The 27827-nt window shown below is 38.4% G+C and overlaps 1 long non-coding RNA gene across 1 annotated transcript in view; it reads left to right on the forward strand.

The window, feature by feature from the left end:
- LOC119847275 overlaps positions 1-19393 on the forward strand; it is a 35226-nt gene extending 15833 nt beyond the window's left edge. Inside the window, exon 3 of the long non-coding RNA XR_005290081.1 lies at positions 18435-19393. This is a non-coding gene — a long non-coding RNA (uncharacterized LOC119847275). The remainder of the gene's footprint in view (positions 1-18434) is intronic.
- Positions 19394-27827: the final 8434 nt, after the last annotated feature.

Below are 27827 nucleotides of genomic sequence, written 5' to 3' on the forward strand. Positions count from 1 at the left end.
TCTGCCTCTTTCGCTGCCTCCACCAAATGTCTAACCGGATTTGTTTGTTCTTTTTTAGGAAAGAGCCATTTGGAAATGTCTTTCCCCCAAAAAATCCTTGCCAAACCTTACACCCCCCTTCCTGGGGAAGGTTTGGTAAAAAAAATATCACCAATTTGCATAGGTGACCACAGACCCCAAACCCTTGGATCTTAACAATGAAAAAGCATTCAGTTTTCTTAAAAGAAGAATTTTAATAGAAAAGACCATAAAAAGAATCACCTTTATAAAATCAGGATGGTAAATACCTTACAGGGTAATTAGATTCAAAACATAGAGAATCCCTCTAGGCAAAACCATAAGTTACAAAAAGACACAAAAACAGGAATATCCATTCCCTCCAGCATAGCTTATTTTCTCAGCCATTTAAAGAAATCAGAATCTAACGCATATCTAGCTAGATTACTTACTAAGTTCTAAGACTCCATTCCTGTTCTGTCCCTGGCAAAAGCATCATCCAGACAGACACAACCCCTTTGTTCCCCCCCCCCCCAGCTTTGAAAGTATCTTGTCTCCTCATTGATCGTGGTCAGGTGCCAGCGAGGTTATCCTAGCTTTTTAACCCTTTACAGGTGAAAGGGTTTTTCCTCTGGCCAGGAGGGATTTTAAAGGTGTTTATCCTTCCCTTTATATTTTTTTGACAAAGCAATTTTTCAGTAAAGTGTACTATGATACTTTTTTGCATTTTTATGTCTGATTTTGTAAGCAAGTAATTTTTAAGTGAGGTGAAATTTGGGGGTGTGCAAGACAAATCAGACTGTACTAAAGCTGTACTAAGGTCAAGATATACCCTATCTACTGCTTCTCCCTATCCACAAGGTTTTTACCCTGTAAAAGAAAGCTATTAGTTAGTTTGATGTGATTTTGTTTTTGACAAATCACATGCCGTTTGTTAGTTATCACTTTATTATCTTCTAGGTGTTTACAGATTGCTTAATTATTTGCTCCATTATCTTTCTGGGTACTGTAATTCTCTGGGTTGGCCTCATTCCACTTCTTATAGAAAGGCATCTTTGCCCTTTTACAGTCCTCTACAATCAATCCTGTCATCCATGACTTTTTGAAAATAATTGCTAATGGCTCAAATATCTCTTCAGTCAGCTCTTTGAGTATTCTAGGCAGTAGTGTAGCTAGTGGGGGAGCTGGGCAGTAACCGCTCCCACACCGAGCAGAAGTGGCGCCTTTTTAATTACTTGGCGCCTTTAAAATTTTTACTCGCTCCAGGTCTTCGGTGGCAGGTCAGGGGGAGCGGAGATAAAAAGGCGCCATGCTGTGGTACTCACCCGGCGGTGCTCTGGGTCTTCAGCAGCACTTCGGCATCGGGTCCTTCACTCATTCCGGTCTTCAGTGGCATTGAGGTGGCAGGAGTGGGGGGTGTCCTTCAGTGCCGAAGACTGGAGTGAGTTAAGGGCCCAATGCTGAAGTGCTGCTGAAAGACCTGGAGCGCCACTTGGTGAGTACCAGGGGGTGGCACTTTTTTTTTATCTCCACTGTTTTTTCCACCTGGCTATGCCACTGATTCTAGGATGTATTTCATCAGGCCCTGGTGACTTGAAGACCTCTAACTTGTCTAAGTAATGTTTAACTTATTCTTTCCCTATTTTATCCACAGATCCTACCTCATTGTCACTGGAGTTCACTATGTTAGATGTCCAATCACTACTAAAATTTTTGGTGAAAATTGAAACGAAAGAGTCATTTAGCACTTCTGCCATTTCCACATTTTTCTTTTATCTGCACCCCCTTCCTGCCCCCAATAACAGAACTACCCTGTTGTTGGTCTTCCTCTTATTCTTATATATTTGTAGAATGTTTTCTTTTTACCCTTTGACTATAGCTAGTTTAATTTTGTTTTGTGCCTTGGCCTAAGTTTATCCCTACATGCTTGTGGTGTTTGTTTATATTCATCCTTGGTAATTTGACTTAGTTTCCACTTTTTGTAGGACTCTTCTTTGAGATACCTCCTGGTTCAGCCAAAGTAGACTCTTGCCATTCTTCCTATCTTTTCTACACAGTGGGATAGTTTGCTCTTGTGCTTTTAATAATGGCTCCTTGAAAAACTATCAACACTCTTGAACTGTTTTCCCCTTAGACTTGCTTCCCAAGGGATCTTACCTACCAGCTCCCTGAGTTTACTAAAATCTGCCTTCTTGAAATCCATTACATATAAAATTCGCTGCTCCCTCCTAGCTATTGCACCTACACTGCAATAAAAGACCCATGGCATGGCCACAGCTGGTTCAGGTCAGCTGACTTGGACCCGTGGAGCTATAAAATGACAGTGTAAGTGTTTGGGCTGGAGCCTGGGCTCAGAGACCCCTAAGAGAGGGGGTGGCTCTTGGAGCCCAAGCTCCAGGCCAAGCCTGAATGTCTACAGTGCTATTTTAAGCCTTGCAAGCCCAAGTCGGTGCCACAGGTTTTTTATTACCTTTATGTTCCACCTACACTTTTTTGGAGATAGCTGCTAGAAAATGATCCACTGCCTACAGAAGTCCAAGATTTCTGAGATTAACTTCATGGAAGATATTAAATTAAGCCATTCACCAATATCTGTTCATATTTTTTCCTTTTGAAAAATGATTTATGACTTTGCCACATTGCAATGCAGACAGACCATGAAGCATTAACTTGGGTAGATTAAAACATCTTGAGTCAACAACTTTGTTGTCTTCTGTATTTTCCTCAACATAGTGATTAGGGAGTGTTTTTGGCTAATCCTGAATAGGCAGAACTCTTCAGGCTAATTTGTATTTTAACTGGCTAAGGACCATTATGCATCTGTTTTGAGAAGATATTCTAAGCCTGTGCAGGAATGAAGCACATTCCTTCTGTACTCCATAATAAAACAGATTAAGAACCCACAGCACAAAATCAACTGAGTCATGAAACCATCTTGAAACACAGTTAACTTTGCAATGTAAACTGTACTTAACCCTATTGTACCAACCCTATTGTAATCATGTTGCATAAACAGATGAAAGCTCAGTGCCTTGTGGAATTATCGAGTCTATTATCCTCAGTGTCTGTGCTGAGGTTATCCAGAAGTTCCAATTGCATTTGAAAAAAAATTTTGAGCTAGAGCAGTGGTGAGCAACCTGCAGCCCTTGGGTAGTCCACTGGTGGGCTGTGAGACAGTTTGTTTACATTTGCATGGTCACCCACAGCTCCCAGTGGCTGAGATTCACTGTTCCTGGCCAATGGGAGCTGCGGGAAGCTGCACGGGCCGTAGGGACATGCTGGTTGCCACTTTCTGCAGCTTTAATTGGCTGGGAATGGTGAACCGTGGCCACTGGGGCTGCAGGCGGCCATGCAAATGTAAACAAACTGTCTCGCAACCCACCAGCAGATTACCCTGATCAGCCGCAGGTTGCCCACCATTGAGCTACAGCCATGTTTTCGGGTGTGAGGCCACCAAAATCATTTCACATAAGCCATAAAACAGCCATCAGGTAAGTGACTGGTCACTAGTCAGTTGGGTGAATTGAAGCTAATGACATGAACGTGAAAGGGCTCTTCTTTCATGTGTATGTAATCAAAATATATAAAGACTTCATTGTAAAAGCTACACAAGAACAGCACAGAAAGCATTTAGGGCTGGATTGTCATCCTGGCACATTCAGACAAATTGGACAGATCTATGGAGCAGCAGCACTACACCCAGTGTCCCAGAAAAGAATTAGGTCTCACTCAGCCTGAGCTCTTCCTGAACCACACCCACAAGCATAACACTGGCTCAGTGTCACATCCATATTTATTTTTATTAAAGATTTTCTCTCTCTCTCCACATCCCCTCTTTCCCTTTTTTCAGTCTTTCTGGATTTGTTTTTTTCACTCTGCTGGCTCTTTGCTTCACATTTTTTATCATCTTTCCTAAGCAGAAGGTAACTGTAATATTTGCCATACCAATTAAACCTTCAAATTCATGGAACCTAATCCATCCTTAGTGCAGTGCCAGTGAATTCAAAGGTGAATATGGCACATGATGTTTTGATTTGAGAAATAAGCAAGATAAAATTCATCGATCCCTAAGATGATTGTCTGTCTTGAAGAAAATTATGATATGTAGCAGCCTGATGGTCTCATTTCTGTCAATATATGTTATTCAGTTATTTGCTTTTGTTTCAAATAAACTAGTATGCAAGAATCAAGTCAGAAGAATTGGCATAAAACCTGAAGCAGAAACATATGGTGTAGACTGATGAATCAACCAAATCAAGCTAATGCTTTATGAATTCCTTATATAATGGACAATCTGGCCTAGTCTAGTTGGTAATGGAAAACATGGAATTTTTGGATTCAAGACTCTACCACAATAACTATTAAAAAAAATATTGCTGAGGTTTTCTCGGTAGAGTTGGTCATAAAACTAGAATTTCCATCCTGCGGGAAATTCTAATGCTTTGTTTTCATTCCAAATCAGAATGAAAAATTAAACATCAAGATTTTTCACAGAACAGAAATTCCATATATATCCATGTCTATAGATAGATAGATTTGGAAACAGTGCAATATTTCTTTTTATTAATGTTGAAACCTTAGGATACATGTTAAATGTAATATTATAATTAATATAATATAAAAGCCAAAATGAAATTAAACTTTAAAGTTGAAACAAAACATTTTGCCCATGTCAAAATGAAACTTTAACATTTGCAAAGCAAAATGACAATGTTGAAAGAATTTTGTTTCAATATTTTTCTATGGAAAATTTTGTTAGTTTTCCATAGGAAGACAGTTTCACATTATCAAACTTTTCAACCAGTTTTAGTTTATCATCTGTTTTCTTTTGGACTGTCCTTGTTGTGGTATGTTCAGGGAAGATCACCACCTAATTTCTCCTGAAACTTTGCAACAAACAATGAAGAGGCAGCTTCCATGAATCTGTTCTTTATTTTCTTGGGGTCAGAGTATGTTAAGGCAAGACTGGGAGCCTCACCTTACTGGTTTTACACTAGTGTAATTCTGATGTCTTCAGTGGAGTTATTTGTTGTTCCTGATTTACAGCAAAATGTGAGCAGAATCAGGCATTAGGAGACAGGTCTATAAATGTCCATGCCAGTTAGACAGGTTTAATAAAGTTGATAATTGCTGGCTTCAATATCCGGTCTCAGGGCTTTAATCCAAGAAGCTCTCAGTAACCTGGGCCACTACAGTTGCCTGGCAACAACCAAGAGACTTGTAACTGAGTTAAATGACTAATTTCATAAATACTATGCTTGAAAGAGAAGTAGCATTTTGCAGAAAGCATGTGGAAATTTATCAGATTGATCAGATTCAGTTGGCTTTCTGACTGATCAGATCTCCAGCTTGATTTTGGTTGCAATTAATACAACAAAGTACTAACATTTGAATTACACAACTTTTCTGATTAAAACCTCCCAAAGTTTTAATTAAAAATATGCATGATGTTTTTATAAGCATCCAGTTCAGTGGACTTTAAGTATGAGTTTTACCATTTAATCTGAAATAGTCAGTTCACATTAATAGCTGTGTTACTCTGTATGCTAGAGTTGTCTTTGGGAATAACTGCTATTTCGGTTTATAAAGCATTCATTAAATGTCTGCTAAATTACATAAAGATCATAATGGGCATTTAATGGATGCTTTTTAAAGGGAACTAGAAATTACTTTGGATTATAAGTAACTGTAGGTTTATAAAGCTATCATTATATGTCTATTAAGACCATTTAACTTAAGTGTTCCATAATTAGAGAAGAGAGAATTTTAATTGCACATTTGCAAACTGCTAGCTGGGATTTCTAAGTACAGTCTTCATTTTACCCACTATAGGAAAGGTTTTTTTTTAAAAAACCCTGATATTCTGCCTGGCTATATACGATTACGTGGGGTAACATTCACATGAAACAATGCATCTTTTTCTATATAATGAGACCTAAATAATAATAATTTTCAGAATATCAATAAAGGAAATGTATTGAGCTGATGCCCTGGTTCATTAACAATTAAACTTGCTTCTGGATGAGAACAACTTAGCCCAAGGTATTGACAGTGGGCTACAGAGCCTTTCACCTCCACGTCATTAGCTCAAATCAGGTTTTGGTCAGAAGGACAATTAGAAAGCCATCCTTTGACTGTTCAGCTTTCGTCTGGTTCCTATACATATGTTTGCATCGTAAAAATATCACACTAATTGCTTCTCTTATTGACAGTCTCAGCAGAGATGCTAAAGATTATTTTCAGCAAGGAAAAGGAAAACTACATTCTTGCCCATACAGATGCTCCACATCAGTCAAGGTTAGCAGAGAATTACAAGGAAGCTTGCCCTGTCTCTGCCCTGCCTTTTTCAATAAATAAAAGACTTCAGTTCCTAAAATTCACTTTAAGAAAAAAAAATCTTTAACTGTTAGTCAAAACTCCAATTTCCTGTTGAAAAACAACCTTTTGTGTGGGAGAAAAGTGTCAACTTTTCATTGAAAATTTTGATTCCCAAATATTGAAAATGTTCAAGGTTCAGAAATGTTGATGCAATATATCATAGAAGTTTCAGTCTACATATAGCTACATCAGTCAGGGATGTAAAAAAATCCACATACTTGACCAATGTATCTCTGCCAACAAAACCCACAGTGTACATGCTATATCGATGGAAGAGGGCTTCTGTCAATATAACTAATTTAATTCAGGGATGTTGTGTTCAACCCTAACAAAACAAATCCTTGTGTCAAAATAGGCTGTGTCTACACTACAAAGCTAGACTATACCTATGCTGGTAATAGTCTCTGTAGTATAAACATATCCTTAAATCCAGTTCCCCTCTATGGCAGGATTCTTCAGCATTTTCCATGATGCACTACAATGGCTCGATAAGGTGATAGATCATCATGGGAGACCAGTGAGAAAGTTTGGAGCAGAGGAGGTTGATAGGGCACGTGAGGCGCTTCAACAACATTTCTCAACTAAAATTTTCGGATTTCAGCCCACCAAAATCAGTATATTTATTGCTGACATGTTGAAATTTTCTAAGGGAGAGGAAGGATTATTATCAGCTCTAATATTAACTCAATATATCTGCACTAAAGGATTTTCTCCTGGAAATCTCTGAAGAATGCTGTACTTGAAGAAAATTCTGTTTACATACTGTTTTTTCCCATTGTATTTTTTCATTTCCAGATCGTGTATTATTTTTATTTTATTCAATCAGTCTTCTTTTTTTCAGTTTCGGTCATTGCCTTCTTTATGCTCAGGCACCATAATGCTTATTCTTTATTGTTACGCTATGTCATCATCTTCAGTGTTCATGTTTATTTGTCCATTTTTCCTTGTGTTTATTTTTCAATATTTGTCTGTTCTGTTCAAAGTCTTATACCATACCCAGCATTGGAGAATATGAGTGCCTTCCAAAGGTGAATTAACTGATATGACTAGCATCTGTCATGTGTGGTTCTCTTTCAGTATTCAGTTTTGGGTTTTCTTGCAATTTTGATTGGTAAGATTAATCATCTGGTAGGATTTTTTTCCAAAATTAGAAATTGTTGGTTTAATCTGGCTTCTGACTCAGATTTAATATGTCAAACCAATCTACCAATGACTGAGCCAGTCATAGTACATTGGTTGCATGATTCCTGATACCCTCTTCTAACTATTAGACTATTCTGCATCTAAAGTTCATCTACCAGTGTTTATTTCCCTTTTAAATCCAAACCAAATACCTTTGAGACTGTGACAAATTAAAGTGGTACCAGCAGTGAGTAAATTTGCTGCTGATACTTTTTGTAGCTATCTAAGGTTTTGCTGTGATCACTGTGATATAATTTAGCTGGCCCTGTTTTTCACTGTGAGATTCTTTCCTTTTTCCCTCATCAGGGCCCACTTAGAGTGGGAGTTCTGGGCCCGTAGTTTTTTTCACTTTCAGTAACAAAGATCAGTTCTCTTCTCTGCCTGAATCACAAGGGCAGAACAGGAAGCTAAACATCTATGAAAAGATTATTTCATGTAGTGAACTCTTACAACATGCACTCATCTCCGCAGTCTCTCAAGGTTCTGGATACAGGGCAGAATCCCCATCAGAGGAGATGCCTGTACAAGTGGTCCAGTGCTAACATCTAATGAAAATCCTATATTTCATTTCCTTGTTGCACATAATAGCTGCATATTTATGTTTCATAAAGGAAGTCAGTATTTACTTGATGTTGTGTGATTCGCCATTTATTCCATTCCATATTTTGGTGGAATGTTCTGGGTTTATTAATTGATGAAACATTAAAGCAATACCCTTCCTGTCTGATTTAAAGGATACTTAGCCTCCAAAGGTTTCAGAGTAGCAGCCGTGTTAGTCTGTATTCGCAAAAAGAAAAGGAGTACTTGTGGCACCTTAGAGACTAACAAATTTATTAGAGCATAAGCTTTCGTGAGCTACAGCTCACTTCAATGCATCCGATGAAGTGAGCTGTAGCTTATGCTCTAATAAATTTGTTAGTCTCTAAGGTGCCACAAGTACTCCTTTTCTTTTAGCCTCCAAAGTATGTGAGTGTCTATGGCCTTTCTTCACTTCTATTGCTAGTGATGTCCAGCTACAACAGAAAGTGGGGAGAAATAAAGCAAGCAGCATAGGACCAAAATGGGTTGCACTGATCTATACTGGTAACAACAGAAAAGGGTAAGAAGAATCTAGTGCACAGATAAGCACATAATTGTGACAGCAAGAATTGTTACTGTGGAAACGGTAAGTTTCCCAGGACACATCTGTGGGTCTTTAAGATACTAGTTTTCAATAAGAAGTTTTGCATCTGCAATCTACTTATACTATAAGAAAATTTGCTAACAGCTTTTAAACCACTTGCAGTACAAAAAGAAACAGTGCACACTAGTAGGAAAGTGATTTCCTACATGAGTTCAGCATTATCTTTGACGATCGTTCACTGCTTTACTACCTCCTTCAGCACATTTGTTGCTGAGCTGAAGCATGGTTTGTGACAAATACTCTTAACTGCAGCAAGAAAGTACCAGCTGGTTACTACAATATAAAATATGGAAGTATGTGATGCTTCCTTTTAAAACTGCAATCCATCAATCACCACAAGTTTCTAAAAAGTCATAAGCTGCACTGGCTTAAGATAAAAACTATGTTGTATTAAACTACTTAGCTTCTAACAAATCAACTTTGTTTTCTATCTTAAAAGTTAAAGCAGTCCAAAGGGAAGCTCAGAAAACGACTGAGTCAGCAGCTGCCCCTCTTCAATATTTTATTTTTTATAGAAAGGATCTGCCAGTCAGAACTTGTGCTGTTTTACCTTCCTTTCCAGAGTTTTACTATTTCTTTCATTCAAAAATTCATGTTTCTAGAAATGAATCCTCCCATATATGCATGCATACATGGGGTAAAGGTTGTTTAAATCTTGGAATATGTTACCACTCACTCAGCCTTAAACATTAACAATTGTTCAATTTCAACAAATATTTAATAGGGTATTAAAAGAAAATATCATGGGGTCAAATCCTGGCTTCATTACTCAATGGCAAAACTCCTGTTGATGCAGATATTGCTAATATTGTTTTCTGAGGTCAAACCCTGGCATGAGGCAGAGACATTCCGGAATATGGTCAGTCTTCAGTTGTGGACCTTCTTACATGTTATTACTTCTTTAAGGCTAAATTCTCAAACACTTTTTCAGGCAAAGCTCCCATTGGAATCTATCTCTTGCAATCAGTGAGATTTTTGTCTGACAATTCAGGAATTGTCCTATATTGTTTGTTTTTGTTGCTTGCTTTATTTTTGGTGGAAATAAATACATTTGATATGTTTAAACATTGGAAGCTAAGCATGCAATTCAGTTTGGGAACAGAGTAAAGCACAGTTAAAAGGGAAAGAAAGTTGTGAAAAGAAATAAAAGCTAAATTGGGACCAATCTTGACAAAAATAGAATTGAGAAACACTTTGGTGTTCTGCCTGTGGGTGAAATGCACTGCACTGCAAAGGGCCAGCACTGACCTAATGCTGCACCTCAGTCATAGTTAAGACCTTCAAAATATGACTGATATAGGACTTGAATGATGCACCAGCCTTGGGCCGAGCACCATCACAAGCCTAGTGCACCATTCAAGGGCAAATTTTATCCTGTATGGATTCCTAGATTCTTAAGGCCAGCCTGGATTATTCTGATCATCTAGTCTGACATCTCTAACACAGGTCATGCAATTTTACTCAGTAATTCATTCTTCCAGCCCATAACATCTGGCTGAACCAGGTGATATTTTATAGAAAGATGTCAATTCTTGGCTTACACAACTGAAATCGCAGAAAAGGCACTGCATCTGTTTGTAAATTGTTTCAAAGGCTAATTACCTTCATTGTTAAAAATTTGCACCATATTTCTAATCTTCATTTGTCTAGATTCAGCAATTAGATATCACTATACCTTTTTCTGCTAGATTAAAAAGCTTCAACTATCAGAAATCTTCCGCCCATGTTGGTACTTAAAGACTGATCAAATCACCTATTAACCTTGTTTTTAGTATGTTTAATATAAAAGGAGTTTCTTAAGTTTTTCTCACTGGAAGGAAAGTTTTTCAAGACCTCAAATCATTTTTATAATTCTCTTCTCAACCCTTTCCAATTTTTCAATATTTTTGAATTGTGGAAACCAGAACAGGACACAGTATTCTAGTAATGGTCTTATTCATGCTACGTACACAAGTAATACCACTTCCCTACATCTAGATCAGGGATCGGCAACCTTTGGCCCATGGCCCGCCAGGGTAAGCCCTCTGGCAGGCTGGGCTGGTTTGTTTACCTGCCGCGTCTGCAGGTTCGGCCAATCGCAGCTCCCACTGGCCGCAGTTCGCTACTCCAGGCCAATGGGGGGCTGCAGGAAGCCGCGGCCAGCACATCCCTCAGTCCATGCCGCTTCCCGCAGCCCCCATTGGCCTGGAGCGGTAAACCATGGCCAGTGGGAGCCGCTGTCGGACGAACCTGTGGATATGTCAGGTAAACAAACCGGCCCGGCCCGCCTGGGGGCTTACCCTGGCGGGCCACAGGCCAAAAGTTGCCGATCTCTGACTAGTTGATATTCCCCTGTGTATATATCCAAGGTTTGAGTTAACCCTCATGAGCATCACACTCGTAGCTCACGTTCAATTGGTTATCCACCATGACCACTGATTATTACTTATTGTCACTACTTTCAAGGATACCGTTACAGTGTCATGTCATATTTGCCTCCTATATCTGGCAGTCATAAGAATGGCCATACTAGTCATTGAAACAAATCCAAATTGGTGTTTAAACTAAAAACTGCTTCGAGCCCATGAGAATGTGTTCGCATATTCTTATTTTTTCAGAAAATAAATCATAGCCACATTGTACATTAATGATCACATATAAATTTTTAACCATTTTGTTAAGAATTTCTAAATTGCATATTAGGTAGATACTTTAAACAGGAAATTATATTTGCCAGGTTTTGACTATATTTTTCTCCTATGGTTCATCTTTTAGTCAACTTTTCAGCATATGTCATAGACATCTAAATCTTTATAGACTTTAATTGCGTGGATTTTTATGGCTGCTGACAACATAAGGATAAAAAGATTAATCCCTGCTGCAATTCCTGAACGTACCAGGGCCTTTTAAATATTTAAATATTTAAAACTTGTACATGTTTCTAAAAGGTTCATTTAAATGCACAGTAGCACATTTTGATTGACTGCCATTCACACTTATTCTTTTGGCAAATGAAAGGAGGAAACATCAGTCAATGTATAGAAAAAAAAATCCACTCGTAATACTGCAAGAGCCAGTGTGACTAGAAGATAAATTTAAGTCCTTTAGTCCTTACTCAAAAAGTCAATGGGCGATTTCTCTAAGGCTTGCAGAACTGGAACCCCTAACACCCCTATATGTTCTGAGAGCAAGTTGCAGGTACTAAAGGAAACATAAGGATTGAAAATTGCAATAATTCATTTTATTATAATACAGATAATCATAATTTCCCCCAAATCATAAAATCAAAGTTTTCTGCAAAAACAAAACAAAAATCATTTTTGCCCCTCTCCCCTGCTTCTCCTCCCCCGCCACCCTGCCCTCCCCCAAAAAAAACCCACCACTAGCTTGTTTTTTTTTTTTCTTTTGGTCAAAAAACAGATTTTTTTTTTTGGCTTTTGGCAGTTTTAAGCCAACTGAAAAGAATCATTTTCAGTTTTTGCTTTTTCTGATGAAATGCTGATTTTTTTTTTTTTTTTTGGTAGGAAAGCAGACACTTTCTGCAAATATTTTCTTTTAATATAAAATCCAATTTTCTCTTAATATGTTTCAACTAACAATTCTCAACGCTATACTGTATGCCACTTTATATTAAATATTTTTTCAAAGAATTTTTAATTCCATTTTTGAGCTTCTGAAATCAGTTTCTAAGTTATTACCCATAAAGAAAATATTTTTCCAGCTATATTTACATTAAAATTGGCTTTTTTAAAAGAACATATATCACTTGCTTTGTGGAAAAACACCCTAAATATTGCAATTTCCTAACTTTAACATGTATTTGAAACTACAAAACAGAACAAGAAGTTGTCTATTGGAAAAACTTGCGGGGGGAGGGAACCAAGCTTCTATGCATGATGTGTATATATAGTTTGTGTAAACAAACAATCTATGGTAGCATTATTTATCAAGTAAGTTAAAATACAGGTATAATTGGGTGCTGATGGATTCAGGACAGTCCTACTGCAAAGTATACAACATCCGTTATTCTCTTAATAGGATCAGTGCTATTCAGAAATAATTATAGAACTAGGGATTTTACCTCTGTCAAGGTTCCTTCCCCACTCTAAACTCTAGGATACAGATATGGGGACCTGCATGAAAACCCCCCTAAGCTTATTTTTACCAGCTTAGGTTAAAACTTCCCCAAGGTACAAACTATTTAACCTTTTGCCCTTGGACTTTATTGCTGCCACCACCAAGAATCTAACAAATATATAATGGGGAAAGAGCCTGCTTGTAAACGTCCTTCCCCCCCCCCAAAAAATCCTCCCAAACCCTACACCCCCTTTCCTGGGGAAGGCTTGATAAAAATCCTCACCAATTTGCATAGGTGAACACAGACCCAAACCCTTGGATCTTAAGAACAAGGAAAAAGCAATCAGGTTTTTAAAAGAAGAATTTTAATTGAAGAAAAAGTAAAAGAATCACCTCTGTAAAATCAAGATGGTAAATACCTTACAGGATAATCAGATTCAAAACATAGAGAATCCCTCTAGGCAAAACCTTAAGTTACAAAAAGACACAAAAACAGGAATATACATTCCATTCAGCACAACTTATTTTATCAGCCGTTTAAACAAAACAGAATCTAACGCATATCTAGCTAGATTACTTACTAAGTTCTAAGACTCCATTCCTTTTGTGTTCCTGGCAAAGGCCTCACACAGACAGAGAGAACCTTTGTTTCTCCCCCCCTCCAGCTTTGAAAGTATCTTGTCTCCTCATTGGTCATTGTGGTCAGGTGCCAGCGAGGTTATCCTAGCTTCTTAACCCTTCACAGGGGAAAGGGTTTTTCCTCTGGCTAGGAGGGATTTTAAAGGTGTTTACCCTTCCCTTTATATTTATGACAACCTCTTATTTCCTGAGTACTCCTGAAACTAGCTTAATTCTGAGGTAAGCAGAACAGGTTGATACCTTTTGAGTTTTGGCTAGCATATGCTAACAGATCAGTGGAAAATGTCTACAGAACTTTCCAGCAGAATAGTACGCTCCATGCCAAAACAGCTAATGAACAGAAGAGGGAATAGGAAGCACTGAATAAACACTATTGTTATTGTTTAAAAATGTATATTTATTGGTTCAAACTACTTAAGATCAATATTGTCCATAACTTTGTCTTGCTCTGTATATGCAAATTGTTTCAAGGTTTAATGGTTTTCTTTGTATCGTTTTGAATCCATGCCATCTGTTCTAGTTTTTTTTTTCAAATGTGTGCATATTATTGTCTCAATGAAAACAAGTATTTCAAATGCTACTTTTTTACCAGGTATCAGATGGTATTACGGTGTCATTCATTCTTCCTTCTTTTGTTCCTTCCCATTTTACAAGCAGTTAGTAGTTAGAACAATGTAACTATGTACAAGCTGGTGCACAGTGCAAACCAGAGGGAAAATCTGTAACAGAAAGCAGGAATAAGGTGAACCCAGGTGCAGACCACTACTCTCCCAGGGTTCACTACAGCTACACAGACAGAAGGTAAATTTTAGGGAAAGCGAATGTCCTTATATAACATTAAAGGCCTTATCTAAATGAACAAATAAATTCCCCCCCTTCAATAATGTAGCTAAATCAAGCTGATTTAACTTGATTGAAAACCCCACTTATCAGTGTAGACATAGTTTAACACCTTTAGCATTTAGTAGGTAAAAAGTTAAGATAGTTAGAATGAGCTTATTCAGTTTGGAGGTGGGGGGAAGCACCTTTATTCCTAGTTGAGACAAGGTCTAATAGGATGGCTACAGTGGAATTTTTAGTAAAACACATTTAAGTTAAATCAGTTATAAATTCTAGCACTGGCAAGGTACAGATATTTGTTCCAGGTAGTATTTAACAAAGTTGAACATGACAAGGAACAAAGGTTTATTTGCAAGAACAAATGTTTGTATCATTTACACTAGAATTTACATAGCATCTACACTAGAATTTACAGTCATGTTAGTTAACATGCTTTTAAAAATTCAAGTGTAGACATACTCTAAGGCAGCCTAGTTTCCTTCTCCAGGGAACACATGAGCAGGGCAGAGGGCAGTAAACTTTAGTAGACTGACCCAGCTTTAAAATACATACAGTAATGCCTGAAGTAGCAGGAGATTGTCACTGGCAACTACTCACCTGGCAATCTGTTTATCGCATATCAATAAACTGTTGGATTTATAATAATAGTTATTATATAGCACTTTTCTTCCACTGATCTCAAATTGCTTTTTAAAAGGAGTTTAACAGCATTACCCCCATTTTACAGATAAAACTGATGCCGGAGAGATGAAGTGAGTTTCCCAAGATCACTCAGCAGGCCAGTGGCAGAGCCAGGAATATGCATGACTTTGTTCCTCCCCCTAAATTCCCTCAATCTTTTCTAATTTTTTGGTGCTTTGTTGTGCAAGACTATAACTTTGAGTGGTGTTTCCTATTATCCTTTTTTTTTCCTTCAACCATCTGTGTACCAGTGTTCACTACTCTGTGATCAGTAATGACCATACAATTTCCTCATCCTTTTGTTGTACATCTGTAAGTAAAAACAAAGCCCCATATTTTGTAATGAGCACTACATAGACAGAACTTTTGTGCTGCAGCAAGCCCCCCTGACTTGCTTGGGTCTCTTTCTGAACAGGAATCCATCTGCAAGGAGTTGACCGCAGAATTAGGGCTTGGGTAGGTTCTCAGGCTTTGGACCAGCAGAGTTGCAAGGACTCAAATCTTATCAAGATATCCCATTTTTTTTATTATGTGTAGGGTTAGTAATTGTTACTGGAGATGTATTTCTGCAAAGATGACCATGCTGCTGAGCTTCTGCTGCTGATTATATATAGATTTCCATGATCCTTTTTGGCCGGGGGGAATTGTCCATTTTCTTCAGGAGCTCTATGCCTCCTTTTTTTCCAACCAGTAAAAGGGTTTATTTTTATTAGGACATAATTTTTTCCAAATATACAGCTCTCTTCAATACCCCCACAGTGAGAGAGAGAGAGAGAGAGAGAGAGAGAGAGAGAGAGTGAAGTCCTGAAACTCAGTGTCAACGTTTGCCTTGCTTATTTTGCTGTGTGACTACTTAAAGGTATGGAATATATCACTCTACAAGCTAATCTCGCTGGCCAGATCCAAGACTGTAGATGATTAGTTTCATGTGAAGAAAAATAATACTGCATTTGGTAGGATTTATCATGTCATCATAGTCGGTCAGACAAGAATTCTTTAAGTAGCTTTAAAAAACCCTAGCCTTCCTCTTCCCCATTGCCCATGCGTACATACACACAGGTATATATTGAAAAGACATAAACTGTCTCTACAGCTGAATGGAAAGAATGTCTTGAAAGATGGGCTCATCATATTATAAAGCCCTTTCTGGCCTCAGTGCTACTGATACTGTGAAATGGTCATGATTATGATCGTGATGTGTTCATGAACTATTTCTTAGAGGCATATAGTCTGTGGGGCTGATTCATCAATAATTTATTTCTGTTGCATATTAGTATAAATCCACTTACATCACTGGAGTACCATTTCACAAAACTGGAGTAAGACAATGGTGGTTCAGTCTAACTGAGTCTTTGCCTTCCCCTTCCCTAATTGTCTTAAGACTGTACAGAACTGTATATCCATGAAGCATTTGATTTGTATAAGTGAGTGGCCTCATTTTTAATTCCTGCAGTAGCGGGTATAAAATGATGACTTTTCTATGTATATGATTTTTCATGCAAATAAAGGTGGGTACAATATTGGAGAGAAGTGAATTATGGGATGTGTTATTGCCTTTCTTTCCCTTTATTCAATGAGTTGCTGTCATTGCTTTGTAAATTTTCATCAGAAAAAAGTTGTGGAAACTGTTCTATTGGTCTGAAGTTTGACAAAACTTACATATGAACCCGATTCTCTCCATCTGTCATGGTCCTTCTCCAGTTCACCACTGCCCTCTGCACTAAGGTGCAAGATTTTGGCATAAGAGAGAATCTGGCCCTATACATTTATCACTCTTGGAAGCAAGAGAAGCAGTGGGAAGTACCTGGGTGGAGATGAGCAGTAGAAAACAAGCTGAAAAATGAATATTGAGGAGAGATCCCAAGAAGAGTCTCTTGTATCCCAGACCAGCCTGATTTTTCCAGCGTCCCTTTCTGCTTATCTGGGCTTAGCATGGATGTGCTGTGACAGCTGCAGGAAAGTTTCTCTAACATAGGGATATTGAGAGAGGGAAATGGGAATAAAAAATAGGGCACTCACTTGATTGTAGGAAAAATTAAAGAGACACTTTCTTATCAAACATGGATCCAAATTTAGGTTTCCTAAAAGAAGCTTTGATAAAATCCAGTGCCAATAAACCTATTTCCATGATGCTTTTTTTTCTTATTCTAGTGGTAACTGTTTTATAGAACGTCCCTTGGGGCGTTGTCAACTCCTACATTGGACCCTTGAGAGTGATGTTGATTAGTCAATAAAAGTGACCCTGATTATTTTAATTTCATTGTTCAAGCTGTGAAAGATGCAAAAAGTAAACTGGGAGCATAATTCTTTTTTTTATTATTATTATTTTAAAAATCTAGGCCATGGTTTGTAGAAATGTTAGAAATTTTGTTTTTAGAAAACATATGGGTTTCCCTTCATTCTTGGTGTAACTTCAGGGATTGTTAATATGATAGTGTGCTATTGATAAGCTACTGCAGATTTTTTAAAATAAAATGTGTTAGTATGGAAACTTTGAGTCATTTCCCTCCATTTCCAAACTTCTGGGCCAAATTCTGCCCTCCTCTAAAAATGCAACCCCACAGTGTATTGAGAGAGAGAGAGAGAATTTTCATGCAGCATCAATGATGTGATATGGGTGCAACTCAGGGCAGAATTTGAACCCAGGTGTCCCTTTCATTTCAGAATAATATTTTGTTGACCGTATTTACTCTTTGCTGTTGGGGTCATAATGAAAGCATATACTTTTACTAGGTGCCTTTGCACAGTAGCTTCAATTGTTGCCACTAAGAACAGATGTCCCAATCAGTGTTCAGCATTATAGAAATGGTGTACAGTGAGCAATGTGGTATAGAAGGACAATAAGATTAAGCTATAAATTTCAAGCATTTGTTAACTGAACAAGCCTTTCATAGCCAGTGAAGTCTCCTTTAGCTGTAGGTTTCAATTATCCTGATTAATAACCTTGTAAATGTCTATCATCAAATGATAGGATCAAATGTATTCCTACAATAACCCAGTGTCCAGAGGCTTTAAATTACAATTTCTTTTAAAGGTGCTTTACAGTCAAACAATAACATGTCTTGCACCTGGGTATGCACAAATTATTTTTCAAAGAGAAAATCAAAATGTTATTTACCTGACAGTCAGGTTAGAATGGTCAGTTGATGGTATTTTGAAACACCTAAAGAAAGCTAATAAAATACCCCTTTATTATTATTATTTATTATTTTCTGGATTTAAGGGGAAAAAAATTATCTGAAAGAAATATAAACATGAGTTATAAATATCAGATTTTCTCTCATCCCACAGGCCTATGTTCAGATTTCTGAGGTTTAAAGTTTTCTGTGGAAAGTAAGTGTATGGAATTACGAACATAATGCTGATTTCCTCCCTCAGTCAGATCTTTCATTAAGGACCTGATTCAAGAGGGAAAAAAAAACCTGTGAAAAATGTAGTTGTTGGCTTTATGTCCAGCAGACTTATTTATCCTCTGCAGGTCAGCCTAGCCCTCAAATTGTGTCTGGAACTGAAAATTTTGAGAAGATTGGTCATGAAGAGAGAAAAAAGAATGGAGGACTCACAGTAGTAAAGGGAAAATTTATTCCCAATACATCATGTAAAGACAACTGACGTGTGGATCTGCATGACACTGTCGGGGATTCCAAGTTACTCCATCCAAAGCGTGAAGTAATTCCTCTATACATCAGTAGATTTATAGTGACAATAATCCACCTCAAATTTGTCACTCTCATTTTCCTGTCATTTGGAAATTCTCCCGTTTTCTTTTCTTTGTGACAAGTTTCCTTTTCAAATTTCTCCTTTTGAATGTCACACTGCCATCTATAATCATCGTGGATTCTGCAAGTCTTACTCAGTTTTGTTTACTGTGGTATGCTGGCAAGGTAGTGTGCATATATACTATTGGATGTTGGACTTTTTTTGTTGTATGTGATCCTGTCTCCTTTTGGTGGCCAAGAACTAAGAAGATAAGTGCCTATACAGCTGCAAGTAACTATTTTATTTCCGTTGAAGTGGAAGAGGCCTGTGATGTTAAAGCAAATGTGCCTTTGTTCAATCATGTGTACAGCGTAGCTGGTGATGGGGGTGTCTTGTATTTATACAGCCATGGGATCATCACACTATCTAGTCGGAAGAAATTACTATGTATCCTCTCAGAAGATTTCTTGAGTTTGTAAAAAAACAAACAAACAAAACCCCAACCTCTAACTATTTGAGAATTGTAAATTCTGGAATGTGGTAAAAACCCCATGCAGGACATTGTGTTGGTATTCGATTAGGTGGCACTGTTTCATCTGAGCTAATATTGAACCAGTGTCCTAGCAGCATGCTGCAGGACATTTTTCTGCTGAAGCTAAAATATCTTAAGTAAGACATGTGCTTATTAAAATATTACCTGATACAATATTGCAAAACTATAGCAGTGGTGTGAACAATGGCTGGATTCCAATTTAAGTAATAAAATTGTTAATCTAAAAATTGTGTTTTTTATTTCCCATCAGACAATATTTTTTTCACTGTGTTCTGTCGTCTGCCTGAAACAGAATGGTTGATATGTTTTCTGTGTAATGATATTTCATTGGTAGATGAGTGATTCTTGAATATGAAGTGTTCAGCCAAGGGTGCTATGGTGTTTTTTGTCTTTGGTCATTTTTCTGAGAGAGTTCATTCGGAAGTGAAACAATTGTCTGGTTCACTCACATGGTTATTGGGGCATTTGATGCACTGGATGAGGTTCACCATATGTTGTGACAGGCATGGATAGGACTGATGGATCTTGAAAGGTGTGTTGTGGGTGGGGAGTATTGATTATTGTAGCACTGGAGTTATGTCTGCATGTTTTGTATCTGTTATGGCAGGGTCTGTTGCCGTTTTGAATTGGTATGTTCTGGACTGTGGAGATCTTGCTTCTGATGATGAGCTTGGTGAGGCTGAGGGGTTTTAAAGTGCAGAGGAAGGGATCCAGGCAACATTTCTTTTCTCAAAAATGATCACTCTATATTGACGTCTCAGTCCTTGTCCTCAAAAGAAACTTGCACAACATTCCCAAAGATGAGTCTGAGAGCTTAAATTCATAACTCCACTAGACACTAAAAATCATGGACTAAACAGAGACACTGGATTCATGGCTTATTACAATAATCTGTAACCCATTAATCCCCTTTTTTTCTCCTATAACTGCAGAAGTGTTAATGGGACACTCTACCTTGAATGGTTCTTAGAATATGCTAACTACTTACACTAAACAATCCATTCCACCTTGCATTTAACTGTGACACTCTTAGGCTTTGTCTAAACGTGTTGACATGGCCATGTCGCTAAATGTCAAGCAGTGTAGCTGCTGTTTGTTGGCAGTTTTGCTGACAAAATACTTCAACCCCAATGAGCGGCATCCGCGTTGTCGACAGGAGAGCACTCCTGCTGACAATGCTCTGTTCACACGGACACTTGCCGTGGCAAAACTTTTGTCTTTTGGAGGGATGGGAGGAGGTTGCACCTCTGAATGACAAAAGTTTTGTCGCTCAATTGCCAGTGTAGACATAGCCTTAGTATTCCCAGAACTGAAAAAACGTCCTGTGTGGATAGAAAGCTTGTCTGTCTTTCACACAGAAGTTGGTCCAATAAAACACATTAACTGACCCACCTTGTCGCTTTTTAATATCCTGGGACAGACACTACTACAACTACACTGAATAAGCCTGTCTAAAGACGTTTATCTCACTGAAAGTCCTCTTCAGCATTTTCAGTCAAGGCTGGTTTGAGATCTATTTTCATGAATGCAGCTACACTGTCTATTTACTTCCAAGGTGCAGAATGACAGGGTGTCACTTTTGCCTTCTAGAAATACCTCCAAAGTCCATTGTCTTTTACTCATAGACAGGATAACCTATGGATTGTTTCTCCCTCCCTCTCCCCCATCCCCAAGTGCTCCTTTCTTGCTAGGTTTCAGAGTAGCAGCCGTGTTAGTCTGTATTCACAAAAAGAAAAGGAGTACTAGTGGCACCTTAGAGACTAACAAATTTGAGCATAAGCTTTCATGAGCTACAGCTCACTTCATTGGATGCATTCAGTGGAAAATACAGTGGGGAGATTTATATACACACACAGAGAACATGAAACAATGGGTTTTATCATACACACTGTAAGGAGAGTGATCACTTAAGATGAGCTATTACCAGCAGGAAGGGGCGGGGGAGAAGAAAACCTTTTGTGGTGATAATCAAGGTGGGCCATTTCCAGCAGTTCACAAGAACGTCTGAGGAATGGGGGGGGGAGAATAACATGGGGAAATAGTTTTACTTTGTGTAATGACACATCCGCTTCCAGTCTCTATTCAAACCTAAGTTAATTGTATCCAGTTTGCAAATGAATTCCAATTCAGCAGTCTCTCGTTGGAGTCTGTTTTTGAAGTTTTTTTGTTGAAGAATAGCCACTCTCAGGTCTGTAATCGAGTGGCCAGAGAGATTGAAGTGTTCTCCAACTGGTTTTTGAATGTTATAATTCTTGACGTCTGATTTGTGTCCATTTATTCTTTTATGTAGAGACTGTCCAGTCTGACCAATGCACATGGCAGAGGGGCATTGCTGGCACATGATGGCATATATAACATTGGTAAATGTGCAAGTGAATGAGCCTCTGATAGTGTGCCTGATGTGATTAGGCCCTATGATGGTGTCCCCTGAATAGATATGTGGACAGAGTTGGCAACGGGCTTTGTTGCAAGGATAGGTTCCTGGGTTAGTGGTTCTGTTGTGTGGTGTGTGGTTGCTGGTGAGTATTTGCTTCAGGTTGGGGGGCTGTCTGTAAGCAAGGACTGGCCTGTCTCCCAAGATCTGTGAGAGTGATGAGTCGTCCTTCAGGATAGGTTGTAGATCCTTGATGATGCGTTGGAGAGGTTTTAGTTGGGGGCTGAAGGTGATGGCTAGTGGCGTTCTGTTTTCTTTGTTGGGCCTGTCCTGTAGTAGATGACTTCTGGGTACTCTTCTGGCTCTGTCAATCTGTTTCCTCACTTCAGCAGGTGGGTATTGTAGTTGTAAGAATGCATGATAGAGATCTTGTAGGTGTTTGTCTCTGTCTGAGGGTTGGAGCAAATGCGGTTGTATTGTAAAGCTTGGCTGTAGACAATGGATCATGTGGTGTGATCTGAATGAAAGTTGGAGGCATGTAGGTAGAAATAGCGGTCAGTATGTTTCCGGTATAGGGTGGTGTTTATGTGACCATCGCTTATTAGCACCGTAATGTCCAGGAAGTGGATCTCTTGTGTGGACTGGTCCATGCTGAGGTTGATGGTGGAATGGAAATTGTTGAAATCATGGTGGAATTTCTCAAGGGCTTTTTTTTCCATGGGTCCAGATGATGATGTCATCAATGTAGTGCAAGTAAAGTAGGGGCATTAGGGGACGAGAGCTGAGGAAATGTTTTCTAAGTCAGCCATAAAAATGTTGGCATACTGTGGGGCCATGTGGGTACCCATCGTAGTGCTGCTGATTTGAAGGTATACATTGTCCCCAAATGTGAAATAGTTATGGGTGAGGACAAAGTCACAAAGTTCAGCCACCAGGTTAGCCGTGACATTATCGGGGATAGTGTTCCTGACGGCTTGTAGTCCATCTTTGTGTGGAATGTTGGTGTAGAGGGCTTCTACATCCATAGTGGCCAGGATGGTGTTTTTAGGAAGATCACCAATGGATTGTAGTTTCCTCAGGAAGTCAGTGGTGTCTCGAAGATAGCTGGAAGTGATGGTAGCGTAGGGCCTGAGAATGGAGTCTACCTAGCCAGACAATCCTGCTGTTTGGGTGCCAATGCCTGAGATGATGGGGCATCCAGGATTTCCAGGTTTATGGATCTTGGGTAGCAGATAGAATACCCCAGGTTGGGGTCCCAGGGGTGTGTCTGTGCAGATTTGTTCTTGTGCTTTTTCAGGGAGTTTCTTGAGCAAATGGTGTAGTTTCTTTTGGTAACCCTAAGTGGGATCAGAGGGTAATGGCACCACAAAAGGTTTTCTTCCCCCCCATCCTGCACCTTCCTGCTGGTAATAGCTCATCTTAAGTGATCACTCTCCTTACAGTGTGTATGATAAAACCCATTGTTTCATGTTCTCTGTGTGTGTATATAAATCTCCCCACTGTATTTTCCACTGAATGCATCTGATGTAGTGAGCTGTAGCTCATGAAAGCTTATGCTCAAATAAATTTGTTAGTCTGTAAGGTGCCACTAGTACTCCTTTTCTGCTAATTTCACATCTTTTTAACAATTGACTTCATATGTAAATTAGCATCCATTGTGTTTGCTTACAATGCTTAATTTACATTTCAATGGAGAGATAAGTAAATAAACATCTCTTGGCTGACAGAAAATCTGTTTTTCACCTGTGCTGGTAACTAATAACCTGATACAGACTCTAAGAGCATATTTTCAGTATGTATACATACATATATTTCACAATGACATTTATAACCAGTGTGTCACCAACTTTCAGTTGAGACCTAATGTTACATTCTGTGGTGAAACAAAATATATGTACCAGAATCATGATATGCATGTAACCCTCTTGCCAATTAACATTAAAATGATCTTGGGTTACAGTAAATATTCTTGCTAAATATATTAAATGGAGTATTTTATCCAAACTAAAACATTTCCATATTTGTTAATTGTATATACAGAATAATGCTCCCCTATCCCACATCCCCACCTCAGTTTTGGGTCTCTACTTGCTAAGAGATGTCTGTTGCAATACAGTTAGGTCTGGTTTTAAAATAACCCAGCTTGTGACCACCTCCTCTTGTCCATTGAAACAGCCATCATAAATATTCTTTTTCCTGGCTAGATCACAAGGCCTCTTCTTCATTCTCATCCCTCTTGAACTGGCTGCAGTTTGCAACATCAATAACCTCACCTCTTAGAATTGCAGTTCTTCCATCTAAGTCTGTTTTCCTAGTTCATATCCTAGCTTTTTGACCAACATTTCAATTTTTTCCCCCTTTTCTCCCCTCCCTCTCTTTGTTGGTGCCCCTCCAAGTTCTGTCCTTCGTCTTCTCCCGTCTTTGGACTACCTTTAAATTCCAATTACACAGCATCACCAGTGTTCCCCAAATTTTATTTACGTTGTCTACCATCATGGATAATGTCCAACAGCTCTTTAAATCTCTTCGCTTTCCACATCAAATGTAAGGGCCTTGTTGTGGACATAACTGAGCTCCTTCTTGTATTGTTTGTTTTTACTCCCCCTTTATTCAGTCCACATCACACAATTAACCACCTCACTTGTGTCCTTCTCCGACTTCACCTTCACTCTGTTACACTGCCCCTCTGTATGTAATGACTTCTCTGCTCTGATCTGGGGTGAGTCCCCTGCCATCTTATTCTTAAAGTCCTTCCTTAAAACATAGTTTTTTGTTTAAATCACACACACACACACACACACACACACACACACACACACACACACACACACTAAACTCTAGTCTGGCCACCTATAAGGAATTCTTAGGAAAAAGTGAGATGCCAATACTTATTTATTTTGCTGTATGTGTGACATTTTCCACTGGGCTCTAGTTCTAATTTTGGAAATATTCTAAGAGGCTTGCTTTACAATCCTATTGAAATGTCAAAGATCTGGTGTAGCCAGAAGTTTTGGGGAAAGAAATTTTATGTTAGTACTTATAAGCATGTTTTCTATTTCTCTGAATAAGTTTACTGGACTTCTACTTTTATAAATTCTTAATGCCTTCAGCTGGGACATAATATTGCAAATTGTCTTAGCAATACAAAGTTTATTAAAACCTTTGTACAATTCATGGATATAACCATTTTTAATTTCCTGGATAGCTTTGCTTCTTCCAGTGGTAGAGTACCTAGGAGAATAATAGCTGTAGTGACTCCTCTCAGTACAATAGTATACAGTTAAATTTCAGAAGACTGAATTACCGCTAGACATGAAAGCAAAATAATTAAGCTATTAAATCACTCAATAATACTCCTGTGTTCCCAAAAATTTAACAGCAGTTCTTTGCTAAGTAGACTTAAGGTATTGCTTTACACAACTAACAAATGTTGATGAATATTTCTTAGGAATAAGCTCTCCAAGAAGAGGTCCTGTTTATGGTCTATCAGGAAAAAATAATCATACCACAGAGAATTTTTCTCTGAAATCGGAGAATTATAATGAAGTTTGCCAATGTAGTCTTAACTATAGGCGTGACTATCAGGCAATTGCTATACTAAATAATTCCTGTTTGATTTTTTTAAAAATTACTGGTTTATATTTGTTATGTAATTGGTTCTTATTTCTAAGGTTCATTTAAGTATATTAGGTAGAAATATATCACAAAGATATTATCAGAATGATGCTGAAGCACAAATATGATTACAGGTTTCAGAGTAGCAGCCGTGTTAGTCTGTATTCGCAAAAAGAAAAGGAGTACTTGTGGCACCTTAGAGACTAACAAATTTATTAGCGCATAAGCTTTCGTGAGCTACAGCTCACTTCATCGGATGCCTTTTTATACGGCTAAATTCAGTGCCTTGCATAATCACAGGTTTCAGAGTAGCAGCCGTGTTAGTCTGTATTCGCAAAAAGAAAAGGAGTACTTGTGGCACCTTAGAGACTAACAAATTTATTTGAGCATAAGCTTTCGTGAGCTACAGCTCACTTCATCAATGCATCCGATGAAGTGAACTGTAGCTCACGAAAGCTTATGCTCAAATAAATTTGTTAGTCTCTAAGGTGCCACAAGTACTCCTTTTCTTTTTGCGAATACAGACTAACACGGCTGCTACTCTGAAACCTGTGATTATGCAAGGCACTGAATTTAGCCGTATAAAAAGGCATCCGATGAAGTGAGCTGTAGCTCACGAAAGCTTATGCTCTAATAAATTTGTTAGTCTCTAAGGTGCCACAAGTACTCCTTTTCTTTTTACAAATATGATTGTTGCAGCATAGAGTAACTACTATAAATGTGCAATCTGAATTTTTACTGGACATGACTGATTCTTTGCAAAACTGAAGCAGATGATATTTATCAAGTTAATGTAAAATCTTTCTCTATTATAGAAATCTGATCAATCTTTTGACTGATGGTATCTCAGTTTCAGTTATGCTAGCCCATAGTCTGTTCAGGACTTGGACATCACTTCACTCTGGGAGGGGACCCATGTTTCTGTCCCTTCTGACCAGGACTTTTAAGCTGCAGTCCCCTGGTCCTACACTGTCATTATCCAAAGCAGATCTGACCAATATTTACTTTCTGCTCTTTGGTTTCTCTCCAAGGTTGAAGATAGTCTACCAGTAACCCAAACAGCTCTTTCAAAGCAGAGTACCCTGATTTAGGGACAAAAGCATGTAGGAAAAATGTATAAAACAATAAAAGATCTATGTCCATACTAAACATACGAGAAGTCACCCATCAGTCTTATGGGGTCCTGCAGTTTCTAGTCCTTCCAATCTCTCACCAGGTTTGTGTTCCTCCCTGAACCAAAGATCAGGTCCTTTTGTTGAATCTCAAAGGAAGGCTGTCACTCTAATTAAACTCAGTATTTCTATCCTAAAGGCCTTTATCTCCCGAAAAACAAGTAGTCAGTCACAGACCCTCTCCTGGAGATCAAGCCTCAAAAGGCTGTGTGTCTGCTTTGCTGAAACAGCTTTGGGATTTTGCATTAAATTGACCCCCACACTGTTTTTAGTTCCTGGACAAGCTATGATAACAGACCCCCTGTCCCTCCACATAGAGAGGAATATACTCTGTAGCCCACAACAATACACAGAACATTCATAAAATTATATACAATATGGTTCCCAAGGACACTACATGTGGTTGTGGTCAAAGATGGTTTTGTTGGCCAACATATCCCCAATGAGGTTGGCAACCTGAAAGCACTGTCAAGCATACAGTGGTTAGTGACTAAGTCTCTTGGACTACTATTGGGATGGGGAGGATGAATGAAGTATTGTGGCCAGATATGTTACGGATTCATGTCCATTCTCTGAGGAGTACAATTTATATCTAACTCACATTCTGTGTGTAATGTCACAGATGCAACTGGGTGCCCAGTTTGTCAACTGGATCTCTGATTTAGCTAATCTATGTGTAAAGACTCATTTATCCAGCTTCCTACTTATTATATATCTGGGAAGAGTCACACATATTGCTTATTCCATCAAGAGTAGGAACAGCAATTGCTGGCAATATTTTAACACGTTATTCCCACAAAAATGTTCTCATTTTGCCTGTGATAAACCCAGGGCCCCAGGGACACATGTGGTCTAAAGAGGAGTGGGAATGGGATGCATTTGTTTTTCCAAACATAAACAAAATTGTTTAATATTAAAGTCTCACTTTGCAGGGAATATTTGTACTCTGTTGCTGAAAAATGTACTGATTACACTGAAAGATGAGCACAGCTTGTATTATTTTGGAGAGTGGGGTTCAGAATAAAGATCTTGTAGAGGGTTTTCTCTTCTGGGAAATTCGCTTTTTAAAACACCTAGCTGTTGGTGAAAGTGGGTCCATTTCCATGACAAAATAAATTTGCTCTTCAGAAGATTTTTTTATGAGCCCTAGGGATAAGACATCTCCAACAGGAAGGATTTGGTGTACCCAGAGATGGGGTGATTCAGTCAGAGGCAAGGTTCCCTTCAGTTTGGTAGCAGAAATTTCAAAAGGGTCTTCTAAGGAAGCCCACAAAAGCCCCCTCTGTATAAAGAAGGGGGAAAATAGAGGAGATTAAGAGGAGAAATTACTCAGTATGACAAATAAGAATTTTCAGTATCTATCAGAGGATCCTTTCCCACTTTCATTTACTTAGTATTAAGAATTAGGGGGCTGATCCTCAGCTGGTGTAAATTGTCATAGTTCAACTAAAGCCAATG

Source organism: Dermochelys coriacea, chromosome 1, assembly GCF_009764565.3.
Source record: "Dermochelys coriacea isolate rDerCor1 chromosome 1, rDerCor1.pri.v4, whole genome shotgun sequence".
NCBI classification, from domain to species: domain Eukaryota; kingdom Metazoa; phylum Chordata; order Testudines; family Dermochelyidae; genus Dermochelys; species Dermochelys coriacea.